The sequence below is a fragment of the Crinia signifera genome, chromosome 7 (genome assembly GCF_055691185.1).
Source record: "Crinia signifera chromosome 7, ASM5569118v1, whole genome shotgun sequence".
In the NCBI taxonomy this organism is placed as follows: Eukaryota; Metazoa; Chordata; class Amphibia; order Anura; family Myobatrachidae; genus Crinia; species Crinia signifera.
In genome coordinates, this window is record NC_139223.1 from 115,530,075 (window position 1) to 115,548,550 (window position 18,476).

General features: G+C 43.7%; 1 long non-coding RNA gene across 1 annotated transcript; it reads right to left on the reverse strand.

The window, feature by feature from the left end:
- Window positions 1–6,197: 6,197 nt before the first annotated feature.
- LOC146019526 (uncharacterized) lies at window positions 6,198–15,463 on the reverse strand. The gene is made up of 3 exons (XR_014450579.1): window positions 15,358–15,463; window positions 11,863–11,947; window positions 6,198–7,069 (listed from the first exon to the last, which is right to left on the reverse strand). It is a non-coding gene; the product is annotated as an uncharacterized LOC146019526 (long non-coding RNA).
- Window positions 15,464–18,476: the final 3,013 nt, after the last annotated feature.

The following is an 18,476-nucleotide window of genomic DNA, read 5'->3' on the forward strand; positions in this document are numbered from 1 at the left end:
GCATCATTTATGGGGGTGTCTCACATACAAGTCCCTCAAAGTCACATCAGAACTGAACTGGTCCCTAAAAAAATCAGTGTTTGAAATTTTCTTGAAAAATAGGAATTTGGTACTCACCGATAATTCCCTTTCTCCGAATCCGAAGGGGACACTGAAGTACTACGCTGGGGATAGTGTGGTGTTATGGAGGAGTTGGCACTTTAAGAACTTGAAGTGTGGTGTGGCTCCTCCCCCTCTATCCCCCCCTCAGACTCCAGTCTTAGTTACTGTGCCCAAAAGGAGAAAAGAGACCAGGAAACCTCTGACAGAGAGAGAGAGAGAATGAAAACAAGACACCGAAACAAAAATAAGTCAAAAGAACTTACATACAGACCATCGCATGCAACACAACCTGGCCACATGCGACCTGTAAAAACCCCTCCCTTACCAGAAGACCAGTGCCGGGAGGGCGCTCAGTGTCCCCTTCGGATTCGGAGAAAGGGAATTATCGGTGAGTACCAAATTCCTATTTTCTCCTTCATCCTCTGGGGACACTGAAGTACTACGCTGGGGACGTCCCAAAGCCATCCCCACGGGCGGGAAGGCGCTGGGCATCCTGAAGCACCGCGCGGCCAAACCTAGTAGAGGATGCCGCGAAGGTGTCAAACCTATAAAACTTAATAAAGGTATTGGGCCCAGACCAAGTGGCTGCCCTACATACCTGAGAAAGAGACACCCCCCTGGCCGCCGCCCAAGAAGGTCCCACCGAACGGGTGGAATGAGCCGAAACTCTAGTAGGCGGAGGCCGGGAGGCCTGAACATAAGCTTGTTTAATGGTTAGACAAATCCACCTGGCCAAAGTTTGCTTGGTAGCCGGCCAACCACGTTTTGCGGAACAGTATAGGACAAACAGAGAATCCGACTTCCTGAGATCCTTGGTTCTGTCCACATAAACCTGCAAAGTTCTGACCACATCCAGTGAAGCGAACTCTCCTGTCAAGGCCGGAACCACGATTGGCTGATTAAGATGATAAGCCGTCACCACCTTTGGCAAGTAATCCAATCTAGTCCGGAGTTCCGCCCTATCTGAGTGGAACACCAAATACGGAGAACGACATGAGAGAGCACTGAGGTCAGACACTCGTCTAGCCGATGCCAAAGCCAGTAAGATCACCGTCTTCCAGGTAAGTAAACGTAAATCAATAGATTCTAAAGGCTCAAACACCTCCGACTTGAGATAGTCCAGCACCAAAGGAAGATCCCAAGGTTCTTCCGGAGGTCTTACCGGAGGCTGCAGCCTTAGAACCCCATTCAAAAATGTTTGTATTTCCGGCATCAAGGCTAATCGCCTATGAAAGAAAACCGACAAGGCGGACACCTGGACCTTAAGGGACCCTAAACGAAGGCCCGCCTCAAACCCTGATTGCAGAAAACTCAACAATCGGGACAAAGAAAAAACAGCTGTAGGGCACTTGTGTCGTTCACACCACGACACATAAGCCTTCCAAATCCTGTAATAATGCCGGGAAGTAACCTCCTTCCTGGCTCTCATCATTGTGGGAATGACCTCTTTAGGTACCCCACGCCTACTCAGCAGCTCGGCCTCAACAGCCACGCCGTCAAACGCAGCTGCCTTAATTCTTGGTAGACGAATGGTCCCTGTTGCAATAGATCCTCTCTTTGAGGCAGTAGCCAGGGTTGATCTATCAGGAGCCCCTGAAGATCGGCAAACCAAGGCCGACGAGGCCAATTTGGAGCTATGAAAATCACCGTTGCCTTCTCGCGCTTGATCCGTTTGAGTACTAACTGAATCAAGGGTAACGGAGGGAACACATAGATTAGATGGTAATTCCACTCTGCGGTCAGAGCATCCGTCGCCACTGCCTCCGGATCTCGTGACCTGGAACAATACTGAGCCACCTTGCAATTCCGTTTGGATGCCATCATGTCTATCTGAGGTAACCCCCAACGATTGACAATCTGGCCAAACACCTCCGGATGCAGTGCCCACTCCCCTGGGTGCACATCCTGGCGACTTAAGTAGTCCGCTTCCCAATTGTCCACCCCTGGAATGAACACCGCCGAGAAGGCCAGAGAATTCCTCTCCGCCCATTGAAGGATCGGGCGTACCTCCTGCATAGCTGCCCGACTGCGCGTTCCACCCTGTCTGTTGATATATGCCACAGCCGTGGCATTGTCCGACTGAATTCGGATCGGCTTCCCTCTGATGAACAGGTCCGCCTTGAGAAGAGCCAGACGGATAGCCCGAATCTCCAGAATATTTATCGGCAGCCTTGATTCCTGCGGAGACCAACGGCCCTGAAAGTGACGTCCCATCACAACCGCCCCCCAGCCCCTCAGGCTGGCATCCGTCGTGATGATAGTCCACTCCCAGACTCCGAACCGACGCCCCTCCAACAGATTGGCCGTGTGAAGCCACCAGTGAAGGGACAACCGACTGCAGGGTGAAAGAATTACCGTCCTGTACATGTGGACATGCGAACCCGACCACTGTCTCAACAGATCGAGTTGAAAAGTCCTGGAGTGGAAACGGCCGAAAGGCAGAGCCTCGAAGGAGGCGACCATCTTGTCAAGCAACCGAATGCAAAGGTGCACCGACACCCTCCGAGGACGAAGCACCTGCTTCACCAAGTCCTGAATCGAGGCAATTTTCTCCAAGGGAAGGAAGACCCGCTGTACTTCTGTGTCCAGAATCAGTCCAAGAAACAAAATCCTTTGGGAAGGTACCATCTGGGATTTGCCATAGTTTAGAATCCAGCCATGCCGAATCAAGGTCTGACAAGTCACGTGAAGAGCCTGTTCCAGCTGACTCCTGGATCCGGCTTTTATCAACAAATCGTCCAGATACGGAACAATCTTGACTCCTAGTGTGTGGAGAAAGGCAACCATGACTGCCATTACCTTGGTGAAAAGGCGAGGCGCCGATGACAGGCCAAAGGGCAGAGCCCGAAATTGAAAATGTTGGTCCTTGATTGCGAACCGAAGGAACCTCTGGTGTAAGTCGTAAATGGGAATATGTAGATAGGCATCCTTGACGTCCAAGGATGCCAAATATTCCCCCGGTTCCAGACCTGCCACCACCGAGCGAAGCGACTCCATTTTGAATCTGTGGTACATAATGTACTCGTTCAGCTTCTTTAAATTTAAGATCGGCCTTACCGACCCGTCTGGTTTTGGAACCAGGAAAAGAGGAGAATAAAACCCCTCTTTGCGTTGATCGGTTGGGACATGCATTACCACGCCTGCTGATAACAACCGCTGAACTGCTTGGAGTAGTAACTGAGAGTCTTTTTCCGCATGCGGAAGACCCATCGTAAAACACTGTTGAGGAGGAGGACCGGCAAACTCTAGTTTGTATCCCCGAGACACGACTGAGAGAACCCACTTGTCCTTGCAGGATTCTTCCCAGGCCTGCCGGAAATCCAGAAGCCGCGCTCCTACTCTGGGATCCCCCAGGTAGGAGGGAAGGGCGTCATGCCGCGGGCTTTTCTGGCTGCTTGGCGTCTGCACGCCGGGAGCCAGGGTTAGCGGCGGAGGTGGCGGCGCCAAAGCCTCTACCTCTACCACGGCCCGAGGTAAAGGAACCTCTGGACTTACCTCTAAATTTCGGGGCCCCTCGAAAGGAGCGAAAAGCCGGACCCTGGTAAGGTTTTTTCGGAGGAGGCGCTGAGGAAGGGAGGAAGGTAGATTTACCCCCTGTCGCCTGAGCAATTAATCTATCCAGCTCTGGGCCAAAAAGAACATCCCCCGTAAAGGGAAGAGCTTCCACTGCTTTTTTTATATCCGCCTCCGCCTGCCAAGACTTAAGCCACAAAGACCGTCTGGCTGTAATAGACAGAGCCGAGATCCTTGCCACCAGTGAAGCCGAATCCCTGGCCGCCTCTCCAATATATGCCGCGGATTCCCGCATTTGATCAGCCAACTGAGCTAACTCCTCAGGAGGCCTCTGCTCCTCCAAGCCCCTGGACAAATCCTCTGCCCATTTCTCCATGGCCCTGCTGACCCAGGAGATAACAAAAATAGGACGCAAAGAGACCCCAGCCGTAGAAAAGATGTGCTTAAGCCCCGCCTCCAAACGCCTATCTGGCGCCTCCTTCAGGGCCACCGCTCCCGGAATGGGAAGCGCTGCCTTCCTTGAAAGCTTAGAGACGGAAGCGTCCGCTAACGGCGGGTTCTCCCATTTCGCCCTGGCTTCCGGGGCAAAAGGGTAAGACGCCTTAAAGCGCCTGGATAACTGAAATTTTTTCTCAGGCACTTTCCAAATGTCCAACAGAGGCTTCTCCAACTCTATGGACTCAGGAAAAGTTACCGCAGCTTTAACAGGACGGCCAAAAATAGAAACCGGAGCAGGAGGTTCTTGCTCAGCAACATTAAGAGTCACCTTAATAGCCTGAATCAAGGCCTCTAAACCTTGAGCCTCATCCTGAACACCCTGCTATTCATCCACAGGTGCAAAGGTATCATCCAACACCTGACACTCCCCCTCCTCTAGAGGGTTAACTTCCTCCTCATCAGAGGTATCAATCCTCAAAACCAAAGGAGCACCCTTTTTTTAGGTGGAGGGGGGGCGCTGGACTGTGTAGGCATAACGGTGGATTGTACCAGCGAATCCACTGACCTAATCAACTCTCTTGCCCATGAAGGCTCAGCAGAAGACATAGTAGACAGATGAGAATGTAAAATCTCCCTGTCCCTACGAGACGCTGCCAGCTCAGAAGCTAAGGTAGCTAACACACTTGTAACCCCTTCAGCATTAAGGAGAGCAGCTTGCTGTTGAACAGCCCCTCCTTTATAGCAATCCTTACACAGTGACACACCTTTCACATGTTGTGTAAATTGCTGATTACACTGAGTGCAGGTGAACAGCTTCTGAGAAGCCTTAGAGCCAGAAGCTTTTGTTGCCATAATGCAATCCAATACAAACACTTCCTTCACTCAGCACACTCTAACACAGCCACACAGATAGCAGTGTAAACCCAGCAGTGTAAAAGAAGGAAATACAATAGGGGGAGAGGAGCTCACCTTCCCCGAATTAGCCCACCTGAATACTCCAAGCGGGGACTCCTAAAAAGGAGAACCCCTTCACTCACCCAGCGCAGTGACACAGTCTGTCCAGTCTGGGATGAAAAACGCTTTGCTGTCCTGAAGCAGAAGGGCTCTGAAGAGGCACAACAAACAGAGGAAGGCAGCGTGGGCTTTAGGAAGGCAGCGTTTGCCGCACTGAGGATTTTTAACCTGGAGGAGACGCCCATGACACGCCTCCTCCTTCCTCCGTCCCAGCGCGCGCTGAGGACAGCGGCGCTGAGACACAGTCTGCCCCTCAGCTGGACCAGCGCGTGACTCTGATCCAGCAGTCACCCGGCGCCCAGCGCCCCAGTCCTGATCTCTCCGGCGGGTGACTAGCCAACGGAGCAGTAACACAAGCCGCGAGCGGCTGTGGCTGCTTCCCCACACCTAGAGTGCAGGCGGCTGAGGTCAGCAGCGTGCACCGCACGCAGTGCCGCTCTGACCTCCCAGAGAGCTTTATACACACTGCAGGCAGCCAGTCTAACACTCAGGCTGCCTGCACACTTCTATATAAAACAAAAAACGGACAACCAGAGACCCCTGCGGGAGCCTCTTGCCCAGGGATCCTACTCCTCCGGGCACTAAACTAAGACTGGAGTCTGAGGGGGGGATAGAGGGGGAGGAGCCACACCACACTTCAAGTTCTTAAAGTGCCAACTCCTCCATAACACCACACTATCCCCAGCGTAGTACTTCAGTGTCCCCAGAGGATGAAGGAGAAATTTGAGAATTTGCTATTCATATTTTAAGCCTCCTAGTGTCCAAAAAAATTAAAAGGAGGTTGAAATAATGATGGCAACATAAAGTAGACATATGGTCTATGTTAGTTATTAACTATTTTGAGTGGTATGATTATTTGTCTCACAAGCAGAAAATTTAACATTTTGAAAATTGCAAAATTTTCCATTTTTTTAAGACATTTTGGTATTTTTCACAAAAAAACACAGACTGTATCGACGAAAATTTACCACTAACTTGAAGTACAATGTGTCACGAGAAAACAATCTCAAAATCACTGGGATAAGTAAAAGCAAAAAAAAGTTATCCCCACTTAAGTGATACCTGTCAGATTTGAAAAAAAGGGCTCTGTCAGGAAGGCAAAAACTGGCTGCGGCGGGAAGGGGTTAAAACCAACTTGTCTAAAACCACATTCAGGTCTGTCCAATTTATCAGCAGGTAGTTAGCTGAAAATGACCATTATATATTTCCAAGATTTATAATGTATGATGTTTTACTGTCTAGATTTGTATGTCTATTTTATAAATTATATGAATTTTGAAAATGTGATGTTGCATGTAATAGCTAGTTACTACAGATAAGAGCCATGTGTCCATGTGATATTATTATCTGATATTATTATATACCTTTTATTTCCGAAAGTTCCCTCTGAATCATCCTGCGCTTGTCCTTACCAACGCCCGCGGATAGTAAGAATTTAACCCCATAAGCGCAAATTATAAATAGTAAAAAAACAAGATGCAGTACCTATATTCTGTATTATTAATTCAAATGCCACCCATTGTTATTTACTAATAACTACTGTACCTCATTTTATGTGTAACTAATGTCTTACACACCAAGTTGATAATAAGTAATTCTCGTAGAAAGTTTAAAGCAGAGGTCAGAGAGAAAAAACTTTTTTACATAAAAGCAATAACTATATTTTATCAAAGATTTTATTGCAGAAACTCCAGAGACTCCTTATAATTTGCCCTACTGTACAATCTCTAATTTTCTTTACTGTAATGATAAATAGCGATAGCAACTGCTGATCCAATTAGAGCACTTCTCACCGGAACAAATATCCCCTAATCCTCCTGGAATCATCCCTTGTGGCTCCTTCCAGTAGCCTCCCTCATTTTCTAGTTCATAATGAGATGCTCTCGGAGGAACAGAATAACAGTTCCAGAACTCTAGAGACAGCTTCATCACATCCAAAAGGTCTCTATAGAAAAATCCTCATTACAATCCAGGATCTCCCAGTATTTCTATCAGAAGTTATCTGCATAAAAAGACAGAACAGATATTCAGATAGTAAGTGCATTAAAACAGATTAACACAGTGTTAAGTGTGTTCTTTTTAAAGTATAATTCACAATACTTTCTGCTAGCATCCATAATAGTACAGTAATTGGTCAAATGTGATGTCACTCAGAGGTGGCGGAGGACTTTGTGTAATAAAATAAATCATATATAAATTTAGATGGCATTCATTAAGAGTGAATCATCATGTGAGTTCAGAGGCATCTATGCACCTGCACATACGGTACTGCAATTCTGCATGGAAAGAATCTTATGTTAATATAATATATATTATAGTAATAAATGTAATATGATCCAAGTTGCTTGACATGCAGGACTTTGGGTGAGAATGCCCATATTTTTAAAACGTCTTTCATTTAAAGGCAGCACGGACAGTGTAACTGTTAGCATTTCTGCCTCCCAGTGCTGAGGTCATGGGTTCAATTCCCACCTTGAACCTAACTGTGTGGAGTTTAAATGTTCTCCCCGTGCCTGCAAGTTTTTGCTCTGTGTACTTCGGTTTCATTCCCCAATCCAAAAATATGATGTTAGGTTAATTTGCTCCCAACAAAATGAACCCTAGAATGTCTGTGTGTACATGTACATGTTGTAGGGAATATAGATTGTAAGCTCCACTAGGGCAGGGACTGATGGGAATCAAGGGTGTAACAACCATAGGTGCAAGGGGTGCAGCTGCTATGGGGCCCAGAGCTAAAGGGGGCCCATCTTTACTGTCTAAGTAATATGTTTTACAGACATTTATCACCATCAGCTGCTAAATATGGGGCCCTTACAAACTTTTGCTATGGGGCCTATGAATATCTAGTTACGCCCCTGATGGGAATGTTCAAATATTCTCTGTCTAGGACATGGGTCCTCAAACTGCGGCCCTCCAGATGTTGTGAAACTACAAATCCCAGCATGCCTTGCCACCGTTTTGCTATAAGGGAGTGTTAAAACTGTGGCAAGGCATGCTGGGATTTGTAGTTTCACAACATCTGGAGGGCCGCAGTTTGAGGACCCATGGTCTAGGAGGTCGACATGCATGATTTTATTTTTAAACAAACTAGTTCATACTTTACCATGCTAGTGGGCATAAAGGGAGAAAAAATAGTTCTCCATTCTCCAAATCATGGCGAGTGTCAACCTTTTTTGTATGAGTCGACTGACTTTTGGCCAACAGCAGTCGACCTTTTGACTGTTGGCCTAGACACCTTTGAGCTAACAACCCATACACACGTCCCCTGCCTGCGTTTGCATCGAACCGTAATGCGATTGCACAGGATGTCAGCCACCCACCCCTGGGAGGCACTGGCCCACCTGCATACCCATATGAATGCCCAGCGTTTTCATTGGGAGGCCCATAAAACCCTGGGTGTACCCATGGGCTAGCCCCATTCCCGTCACCATCTGCCCCTGGCTTGCCCCAATGCTTGCGTACGGCTCGGACAACCATGCAAGTCACTGAATAAATTTGCACAGGGGGCTGAAAATGCACAAAATAGATCATGTTCATGCACCGTCCCCAAAAAATCGGGACAGGGCCAAAATCACTATATTGCAAGTCAATAACATTCAACCCCTTTGTTGCAAGATGCCTAGGTGATTTACAATAGTTACTATAAAACACTTTAAAAGTGAAGTTGTTTGCCCTTTTAAATTCCCTTTGTAATCTTTTGTAGTAGGCCATGAAGAACGGCAAATGCTACAACCAGTTGTGTAATTTCTTCCCAGTTGCCCGGAGGCAAGATAAATATTGGTGCCCCATACATACACGCTCCACCTTATATAAATATATGTATGCATTTATGTATGTAGATTATCGAAAATATCTATGGTCCTGCTAGGAGGGGGAGTCAGTCACAGAAGCGATTTTGATGGAGGTGCCCCTTGGGAGCAAAAGCCCGACGGCAGATGACCCCATTGCCTTCCAGAATTACGCCTCTGGCCACAACCATATTGCTGACATTTAAACTGGAGTGGATCAATGAGACAGATGTATTAAGCTGCGCTATGGGGGAGAAGGGGTATTAGCGCACGTTATGTGCACTGATACTGCTTCTTCCCCATGTACAGCAGACCGATATGCAGGGCAAATGAATTGTCAGCAGCGCTCACTTATCATCTTTGACAGCTGCAGGGAGCTGATGCCCTATCCCCAACACAGGGACAGTGCTGTCCCTGCTGCCGCTCTACTGGTGCACTTATTAAGGGGAACTCATGCATGCCCAGCACAGCTGGCCAGAGGGAAGGAAACAGACCATCAATGTGAGCTGATGCGCAGTCTCCTCAAGAGGACAATTCCGGATGGGGGAATTTGTGCTCCCCCGCTTTGGCGAACAAGATGTTAATACATCTTGTCAATGTCCCTTCCTGATTTTCCTCGTTAATTAGGCAAAGCAGGAAGTGTTATAGCGGTACAATAAGCGCCACTATAATACATCTGGTCCGATATATGTAATAAGCTAGTGTTATAACATATTGATAGTGTTTTTAGCAGTGACGGACTAGGCCGCTGAATTGGCCCTGGCATTTCTGCATGTGCCCGACCTTTGTTGCACGTGTGCACACGCTGGGCACTTGCATGTGCTGCCTCTCCTGGCTGCCTCTTCAGGCTCAAGTCCAGCAGCTTCCTCTGTGCGCCAATCAGGAGGCGGAGCCTCCAAGAAATCAGCACGCCTGGCCATCGGCCCCTCTGGCATTTGCCAGAACTGCCAGATGGCCAGTCCAGCCCTGGTTGTTGGTGACAACATCATCATTACTTATCATGGTGTAAGTCTTTCATTACACAAGAGATACTGATCTATATGCAAATAAATCAAGTACTGACTGACCACTATTTACATGTAAATGTCTTTTATGTATTTGTCATATTGTTTTCTTCCACTCTTTCAACTTTTCAGGTGTAAGGAGAAACAAGTTTGCAGTATGCAAAAAGTTACTTAGGAACGTTTAGTGCTGTATAGAATTATCTATCTTACAGTACACAGCAAAACTGACATACAACTGATTCTATTTGAGCCAGTGTATGCACAAGTACTGAAATTACCTGCAGTATAATGGACAATTTATTCTGCTCTGGTATGTGGTTGGGAAAAAATGGACTAGATGTAAAATTCTACGTCAGTGGGCGGTATTCAATGTGAATACTGGGGACGTGCAGCGAATCCTGTTTAGGATTCGCTGCACATTCGCCACTGCTCGCTGCGTTCCGGAGCCTCGCCGGCTCCAGTATTCAACGAGTCAGGGGCTCGCTGCCCCTGACTGGCGAATTTGAGCTCCTGCGGCGGATGCCGCAGGGAGCCTGAGGACGGTGGCAGGCAGGGAGATGGAAGTCTCCCTGCCTGCCCCAGAACGTTTGTGGGGGTGGAGGTGGGCTCCCCGGGAGCCAGGCAGCACAGGCTGCCCCCCGGGGGTGCCAGCAGGGGACCGGGTATATTCACTACACCCGATCATGCATATGTAATGATCGGGTGAAGTGAATATATGAATATCTAATGAGCAGCTCGGCTCCGGCCCCCTGCTGGCTGGTCTGTGTAAAAAAAAAAATTTTAATATACATTCATGTGCTTACAGCACATGAATAAAAATAGCATGCCCCTCCTCAGAATAAAATTCCAGATTTTTTGACACAATTGTAAAAAACAAAACACTTTATTTTAAAAGTTCACCTTCCACTTCACCATAAAAAGATAGCGATTGCTACTCGGTGAATCATGGCGAAAAAAACCTTGAAATGTATTGAATAGGGTGATTCACCGTTTTAGTCAGAAATTCGCCTTACAGCACAAAATCGCCATAAAAACCTGGCGAATCAGTCTCATTGAATACCGCCCAGTGTTGGAGGCTATGTGAGTGGAGCTGCTGCTGCTGGGGCTGTCCATTATCAGTTGGCGTCTGTGTACTGTACGCAATGCAGAGAGCTCTGCTGGCTCGGAGCTCTCTGAATCATGCTGTGCAAGTGGCCCTGGCCAGTACTCAGGCCCACTAATGCCTGAATGATGGCAGGCATGGGGGTAGGGGGGGCAGGTTGTAACTTACACCCCCCCTTCATCTGGGATGCAGTTAAAATCCCGGCGGTCGGGATCCCGGCATTCAGAATCCCGACGCCGGAATCCCGACCGCCGAAATCCCGACCGCCGAAATCCCGACACATTCTCCCTCCGTGGGTGTCCACGACACCCCTGGAGGGAGAATAAATTAGTGTGCCGAGCGTAGAGAGGCACCGGGCCCGCTGCGTGGTGAGCGCAGCGAGCCCGCAAGGGGGGGCGATCCACGTCCCCCCCTTGTCGGGATTTTGGCTGTCGGGATTCCGGCGTCGGGATTCTGAACGCCGGGATCCCGACCGCCGGGATTCAGTACTGAATCCCTTCATCTGGCTGTGCTCATCACAGTCTAATCCTAACCCTAAAATCATCCTAACATCGGTTTATGACACTTACATTATTAGTGAATGTCAGTGATGACATTTAGACCATGTCAACATTTTGAATGTCCACAATACTGTGCCACTGGAAATGTCTGTGTAAATGCATTGGTGTAATATATATCTGCTTTATAAGTAACTCTTAATAAATAAAATAAATAATTGGTATTACACTGCAACATAGTTGAATGTTATGATTAAAGAAAAAAGACACATTACAAGTTTTCAGGTTTTGGAATTTCTTGGATTTAACAGATTTTCTGGCTCAAATTAATTAGCGGAAAGCTGCAGAAAACTTGTGTTACTGATAATCAATAAACATGTAGCATCCTGCTGACTGCTGCTTACCATAGTGATCCTCATTGATCTTACAGCTCCTCTTATGTGAAACATGTAGGACACGAGTCATTTGTTCAGGTTGTGTCTGCACATTCTTCTTATGGATAAAGAAAAATAAGTCAGATAATTAAAGGTATAATACTATTACTGTACATTAATGTGCGTAGTAAAATAGAATGAATATTTGTCTAAAAAGAATAAGATGAAAATACTTACATTGGCCAACTAATCACGTTAATTAATACATTGTTCCATCCTCAAGTTACTTTACTTTAATTCATTATCTGGCTTATACTATATGTGCTATTGAGCAACTAATGTGTTGTTTTTTGATTTTCTGCTTCAAAGTCATGTATCGTATTGTACAATATCAATCATTAAAGGTTTTTATTTCCATTACACCGTGATAGAACACTCTGCATCTTATGCATTAGGTAGAATGTGTATAACAGGGCAAAAAGTAATATCATCTATATATATGTCTAGTGTCTGTGTGTCACTGAAACACCGCCATCTGTTGGCAGCAAGTGAAACTACATCTCTTTCTCTCTCTTACAGAGTCAATCACAAGGTAGCAGCACTTACCAGGCTCATTAAAAATAACAGTGGGAATGTATTCATGCATTTCATGTAAACAATTCTTGGAATTTATATGAAGAGATATAAATATATATATATATATATATATATATATATATATATATATATATATATATATATATATATATATATATATATATATATATATATATATATATATATGACAGGCAAGGGCGTCACTCAGAGACTTTTTTCTTATTGAAAGAATTTCTTTATTGCTTAGGTGAAACCGACACCAGTGTTTCGAGCGTGTAGCTCGTCCTCAGGGTACAACCCAAATGTGGTACAAACACAGCTTAATAAACCCTTGAAGATTCCCGCCAAACAACGAACAAGGAACAAGTACAATCAAATCAGATACATAAAACTCACCTGAGCCAGGCTTATACACCGCTAGTTCTGTGCAGCGTGCGGTCCAGCTGCCGTCAAGACAACGCGAACTTCCGGGTAGCGTCATTAGAACGCTGCCATCCCGGTGAGACGCATGATGTCATCCGGCCATCAGGACTTCCGCCTATATGAACCGCAGCGTTCAGCCAGCTGCAGGGGATCACTAAAATACAAATAAATACTATACATTAACCATTTGTGATCAAAAAGCATTATGAAAACAAATAATGCGTGACAATACTGTAACAAAAATAAAAAATATGAAAAACAACTTCAGTTGTATATGATATATATTGAAACCACATCCCTAGTGCAAAAAATTATTTTTTAGACAAAAACATATAGTAAAAACCATTTAAAAACTGGGATGATGGTACCTGTTGCGGCAATATTAGCTAATAATTTTGAATGTTTTCTGTTATTTGAATATTGCAATATGTCAATACTATAAACACTATTAAAAGTGGTCCCCCACAAACAAGATTTTCTTCAATTAGGAGGGAAACACTTGAAAAGAAAAAAACACTAATTTTATTAGCCACCCTATCATACTTCATATGACTCTACCATCCAGTATCCCCCTATCTTGACTCCTTATTGAATCCTATCATTCAAAGTACCAAATCATATGTTAAGGACACCAACATGTTGATCAAATGTCACTTAGAAAATTGTATATTTAATAGAAAATATAAAAAATACACATATACATCATGTACAATAAAAGAACCCTTCTTGGGGTATCACAAATACACAATTGGTGAACATCAGTGGTAATTGCTCAATTCAGAGATTTCATGGTCACAGATAGAAGGCCCAACGCGTTTCGTCAAATCATGACTTCATCAGGGGAAATTAATTTCACACTGGTGAACCCCTGCTGTATGTGACTGCTCTTATCCTTGCCAATTTACTTTCGGGATTCAATCATATCTGGCAAATATCTTTGATTGGTTATGCCAAACTAGGAATATCCCTTATTTTTTCTGATTGCTTGAAGCGTACCGGATTATTTCTGAGACACCTGACTCCTAAGTATTTTTTGTACTGAACATTCATAGTTACTGCTGATTGCAATTTCTGCCCCTGATGAAGTCATGATTTGACGAAACGCGTTGGGCCTTCTATCTGTGATCAAGAAATCTCTGAATTGAGTAATTACCACTGATGTTCACCAATTGTGTATTTGTGATACCCCAAGAAGGGTTCTTTTATTGTACATGATGTATATGTGTACTTTTTATATTTTATATTAAATATACAATTTTCTAAGTGACATTTATTGTTCATTAGCGCACTCTGATCTCCCCCCCTTTTTCTTATGTCTATTTGACTGGGTCTTGTCTAGCAGAGGACCCTTCAGAGATGCTGCTCTCATTCCATTAGCGCAGGAAAGGGCCTCTCCTTTGTGTATATATATATATATATATATATATATATATATATATATATATATATATATATATATATATATATATATATATATACAAAAAGAAAAGGGGGGTCAGCGCCAAGTATATTGTACAACAGGAGAGATGAGGTTTATTGTATAATCTTGACAAATTACTCCCCCTATGTGTATGGGGTGTCTGCACAGGTCCTATTGAAGACGGTGGTGTACCACCTCTACGGAAAATAGGTATAATAAAACGTGCTAAGAACCCGGCGACTATAGTAAAGGACTAAGAATATTATAAAAAAATTATAGAAATTTGTAAAAAATAAAAGGAATTTATTTTTACATATATACAATAATAAAAATACAATAATTGAGGGTTGGTATATAAAAAATATATAAAGGACGGGGATAAGATATCAACAAGATCCCAAACAATGGGGGAAGAAACAGACACGGTATAAACAGTTGCTAAATGAGTAAAAGGTACAGTGTTACAGCTAAAACCAAAATAGATAAAAGGTCAAATACACAATAAGAATAAAAAAACGCAATGTAAAAGATGGCTTAAGTGCAATGAGAACGGATTTCAGCTTCTGACGAAGTTTACATGACGAAACGCGTTGGAGCGTGGCCTGGCGTTGATCGTTCTTGAAGGAGTGTAACCTCTCCAACTGTGCCGCCTGAGGCTTATGCGGTATACATCAGCGGTGTGTGAAAACCCCTGCCTGTGGTACGTGACCCATCTGTATTGCACGTGAATTTTATCACCATTTTAAACATTAAAAACAATACTTGCACTATGGAGAACAAAACTGTGACCTGTGGATCCAGGTACTGTGGGAGCTGCCGGTTCAAAGCAAGAACCCAGAGTGCATCTGAAATCCTTCTTGGGACTTGTAGTTCCTCATTGAAGACAGAGGATTTGTGCACCAGATATTTGTGATTTATATATATATATATATATATATATATATATATATATATATATATATATATATATATATATATAGATCAAAGTACCTGTGTTTGAAGACAGGTGGTGTTGCTGATATCACTCTGTCCACACTGTTGCTAAAGTGTAAGCAATTAAGAAAATAATACCAGGGAGCACTTACGGTACACCAGAGCTGGAATTAGTAGCACAGCAAGCATCTAAAGGGTAGATGAAACCAACAAGAAACCAACAAGCAAGCAGAAGCTATAACCGGCGTCAGGGTCTGGGTCTGCAGTGAATATAACAGGAGCAAGCACCAATCAGCACTGCTGGAGAGGCACAAGCCTCCTGGAGCACAGATTACCTCCAGGTGAGCTGCCAGACCAGATAATCAGGCAACAGCCTTGTATGCAGAACAATCACACAGAATAGAGCTGCAATAGCACAGACTCACCACCAGAGGCCACCAGAGAACATGAGAATTCCGGAATGCTGAGAGAAACATAAAAAAATTAAGCCACCGTGGTGGCTCATGACACACGACATCCGTACAAAAGTTTCTTAAAGGAATCTTCAGAAAAAAATGCATAAAAGTAATTAGTCAAATCCTTAGGTTATGTAGAGGGGGACATGATTCACTTCTATTTTTACACATATTTTATGACTGGTAGCCTCATACAGTATACTGGTTTGCCTATTAAACTGACCATACATCATTTTAGCTAGTCTTCGACCATCATCCCAAATCTCATCAGAGTGCCATGACACCCATTTTTTGAACCATTGCCTTAGCACATTTTTCTTTTATCATTTTACAGAATTTATTATACAAACATTATTCAATTATGATACAGACAACATTTAACCTTGATCATGTAAATTGTAACTACAATTTCACCAAGAATCTGTGTAATAAATAAAAGACCAAACCTCTAGTACAGTGATGGCTAACCTTGACACTCCAGCTGTTGTTGAACTACACATCCCAGCATGCCCTGATACAGTTTTAGTATTTGGCCATGCTAAAACTGATGCAGGGCATGCTGGGATGTGTAGTTCAACCACAGCTGGAGTGTCAAGGTTAGCCATCACTGCTCTAGTATGTGATCAGACTGTATTATCTAGACTGCATTATATAGATTAAAAACACAACTCACCTGAATTGGACACTTGATAAATACATAACTTTAGGGATTGTCTGTTAGAAATATATTGAACTAGAAATCATTTAAATACTACAGACAGGCTTCTGGCTTGCAAAATTAGAATTGAAGTTAGAAACTGACTTCCGGCACAAAGCCAATATAGATTTACAGAGATGCAAGGGTGAAATCTCAAACTATATTAACAGCTGCAATATTCTTTTTGATTTCAGAACTGTATTTAAAGAGCATTTCCCATGATTTAGCAACATCATGTGCAGCATACATACTGTTTGGACAAAAGATTCTCATGGTTTTACTGCAGTTAATAGGCTTACATATTTTTATTATATAGAGTAGTTGAGTTAGAGTTTTTTTGTTTCAAATCTGAAAACATCATAACATTTGTAACATGTGACATGGAGTTGCCTGTGGCAAGTTAATTACTATACTAGTTAGGAGCATAGTGCCACCACCAGCATGTCCAACGAATATTGGTTCCCACACATACTCCTCCCCTTAAATTATGATTAGCACAAGAGACACTTGGGGTGGTATTCAATTGTTTTTCACCAGCATTTCAGATTGCTATCCCTGGGGGGGGGGGGGGGGGGGGTGAGCTGAAATGTGTGAATGTGTGGCTAAACCTGACCATATAGAGCGCAATGCAAAAAAAAGATTTAAGACGAAATAAGTCACCACAGAGATCTTCATTGAGAACTGGCTCATTAAGTTGTTTGGGAAGGATGCATTTACACCACAATTCTCAATAGAACGAGCCCATCGACTCCCAGCTTGCCCATTACCACCAGGCTTTCCTCCCAGAACTATTATAGCACGCTGTCTGCACTATAAGGATCGGGATACCATTTTGCTGTTAGCTCGGGTAAAAGGCCCTTTAAATCTGGATGGACAGAATATACTTGTCTTCCCGGACTTTGCTCAGGAAGTACAGAAAAACTTTTCCCAGTTTATACAAGTAAAGAAAAAACTCTGGGACCGCAGTATACAGTACTCAATGTTATTTCCAGCCAGATTATGGGGCAGATTTATTAAGCTTGGAGAAGAGATAAACTGGAGATAAAGTGGAGAAAAGGTAAAAGGAGATAAAGCACAGCCAATCAGCTGTGTTTAAAAAAGACAGTTGGGAGTCGATTGGCTGGTGCTTTATCTCCTTTTACCTTTTCTCCGCTTTATCTCCAGTTTATCTCTTCTCCAAGCTTAATAAATCTGCCCCTAAGAGTGATCTTTAACAGTATTACATATTTCTTTACATCGCCGAAAGAAGCTGAGGATTGGCTGGAGAAACAGCCATAGGTTACATTTAGAAATACCGTGTAATTTATGCTGGAGATGATTAATTAAGGTTGCAGAGATGTAAATCAGGAATATAACAACTTGGAGGGATGGAGTGAAGGGTGAGAGAGGATGTGGTGGGATGGGGGTTTCTTTTGTTGTTTTGTTTTTTCTCCCCCATCTGACTCCACCCAGTTCCTCCTACCTCTAGTCCCCCGTAGCGGGAGATGTTAGGGCCTAATATGTTGATTTTTGAGAGGAGATCCTGCTGAAGACAGTGTAGTGGTCCTTGCATACCACTATCCCCTGACCAAATGTTTGTTTTTCTTGTTTATTTCTTCGTTTGAAATTATGATGTGTTTTTTTTTCTTTTTTTCTTTGTGGGGTATGGGTATACCTTAAATTTCAGGGTTATACAGGGAGGGTAAGGGGTTTCTTTTTTCTTTTTTGTACAATTACAATTATTACTTATGTGCGTGTCTATGATACCCCTCTATATGGAATAGGTCAGAGGAGTAATAATATAGGTTGTAAACATAGAAAGAACCTAAGAGTATTTAGTGATATGACGGGAGTATGGAGGATATTTACTTTTATTATCTTTGATTGTTTATTTAGTTAGCTCCCTTGAATACTATAAAATATACATATACAGTATATAAATAAAATTAGACTTTTACTTTTTAAATTAGTATTGGAGTAGGTGAAATCCATTTGCTTGGTTGGAATGTAAGGGGGCTAAATGATAGAATCAAGAGGTCATTGGTACTGTCGCAGATAAAGAAATATAAATCTGATGTAATATGTTTGTTTGAAACCCATATGTTTGGAAGTAAAGTGTTATCACTTAAAAAACCCTGGG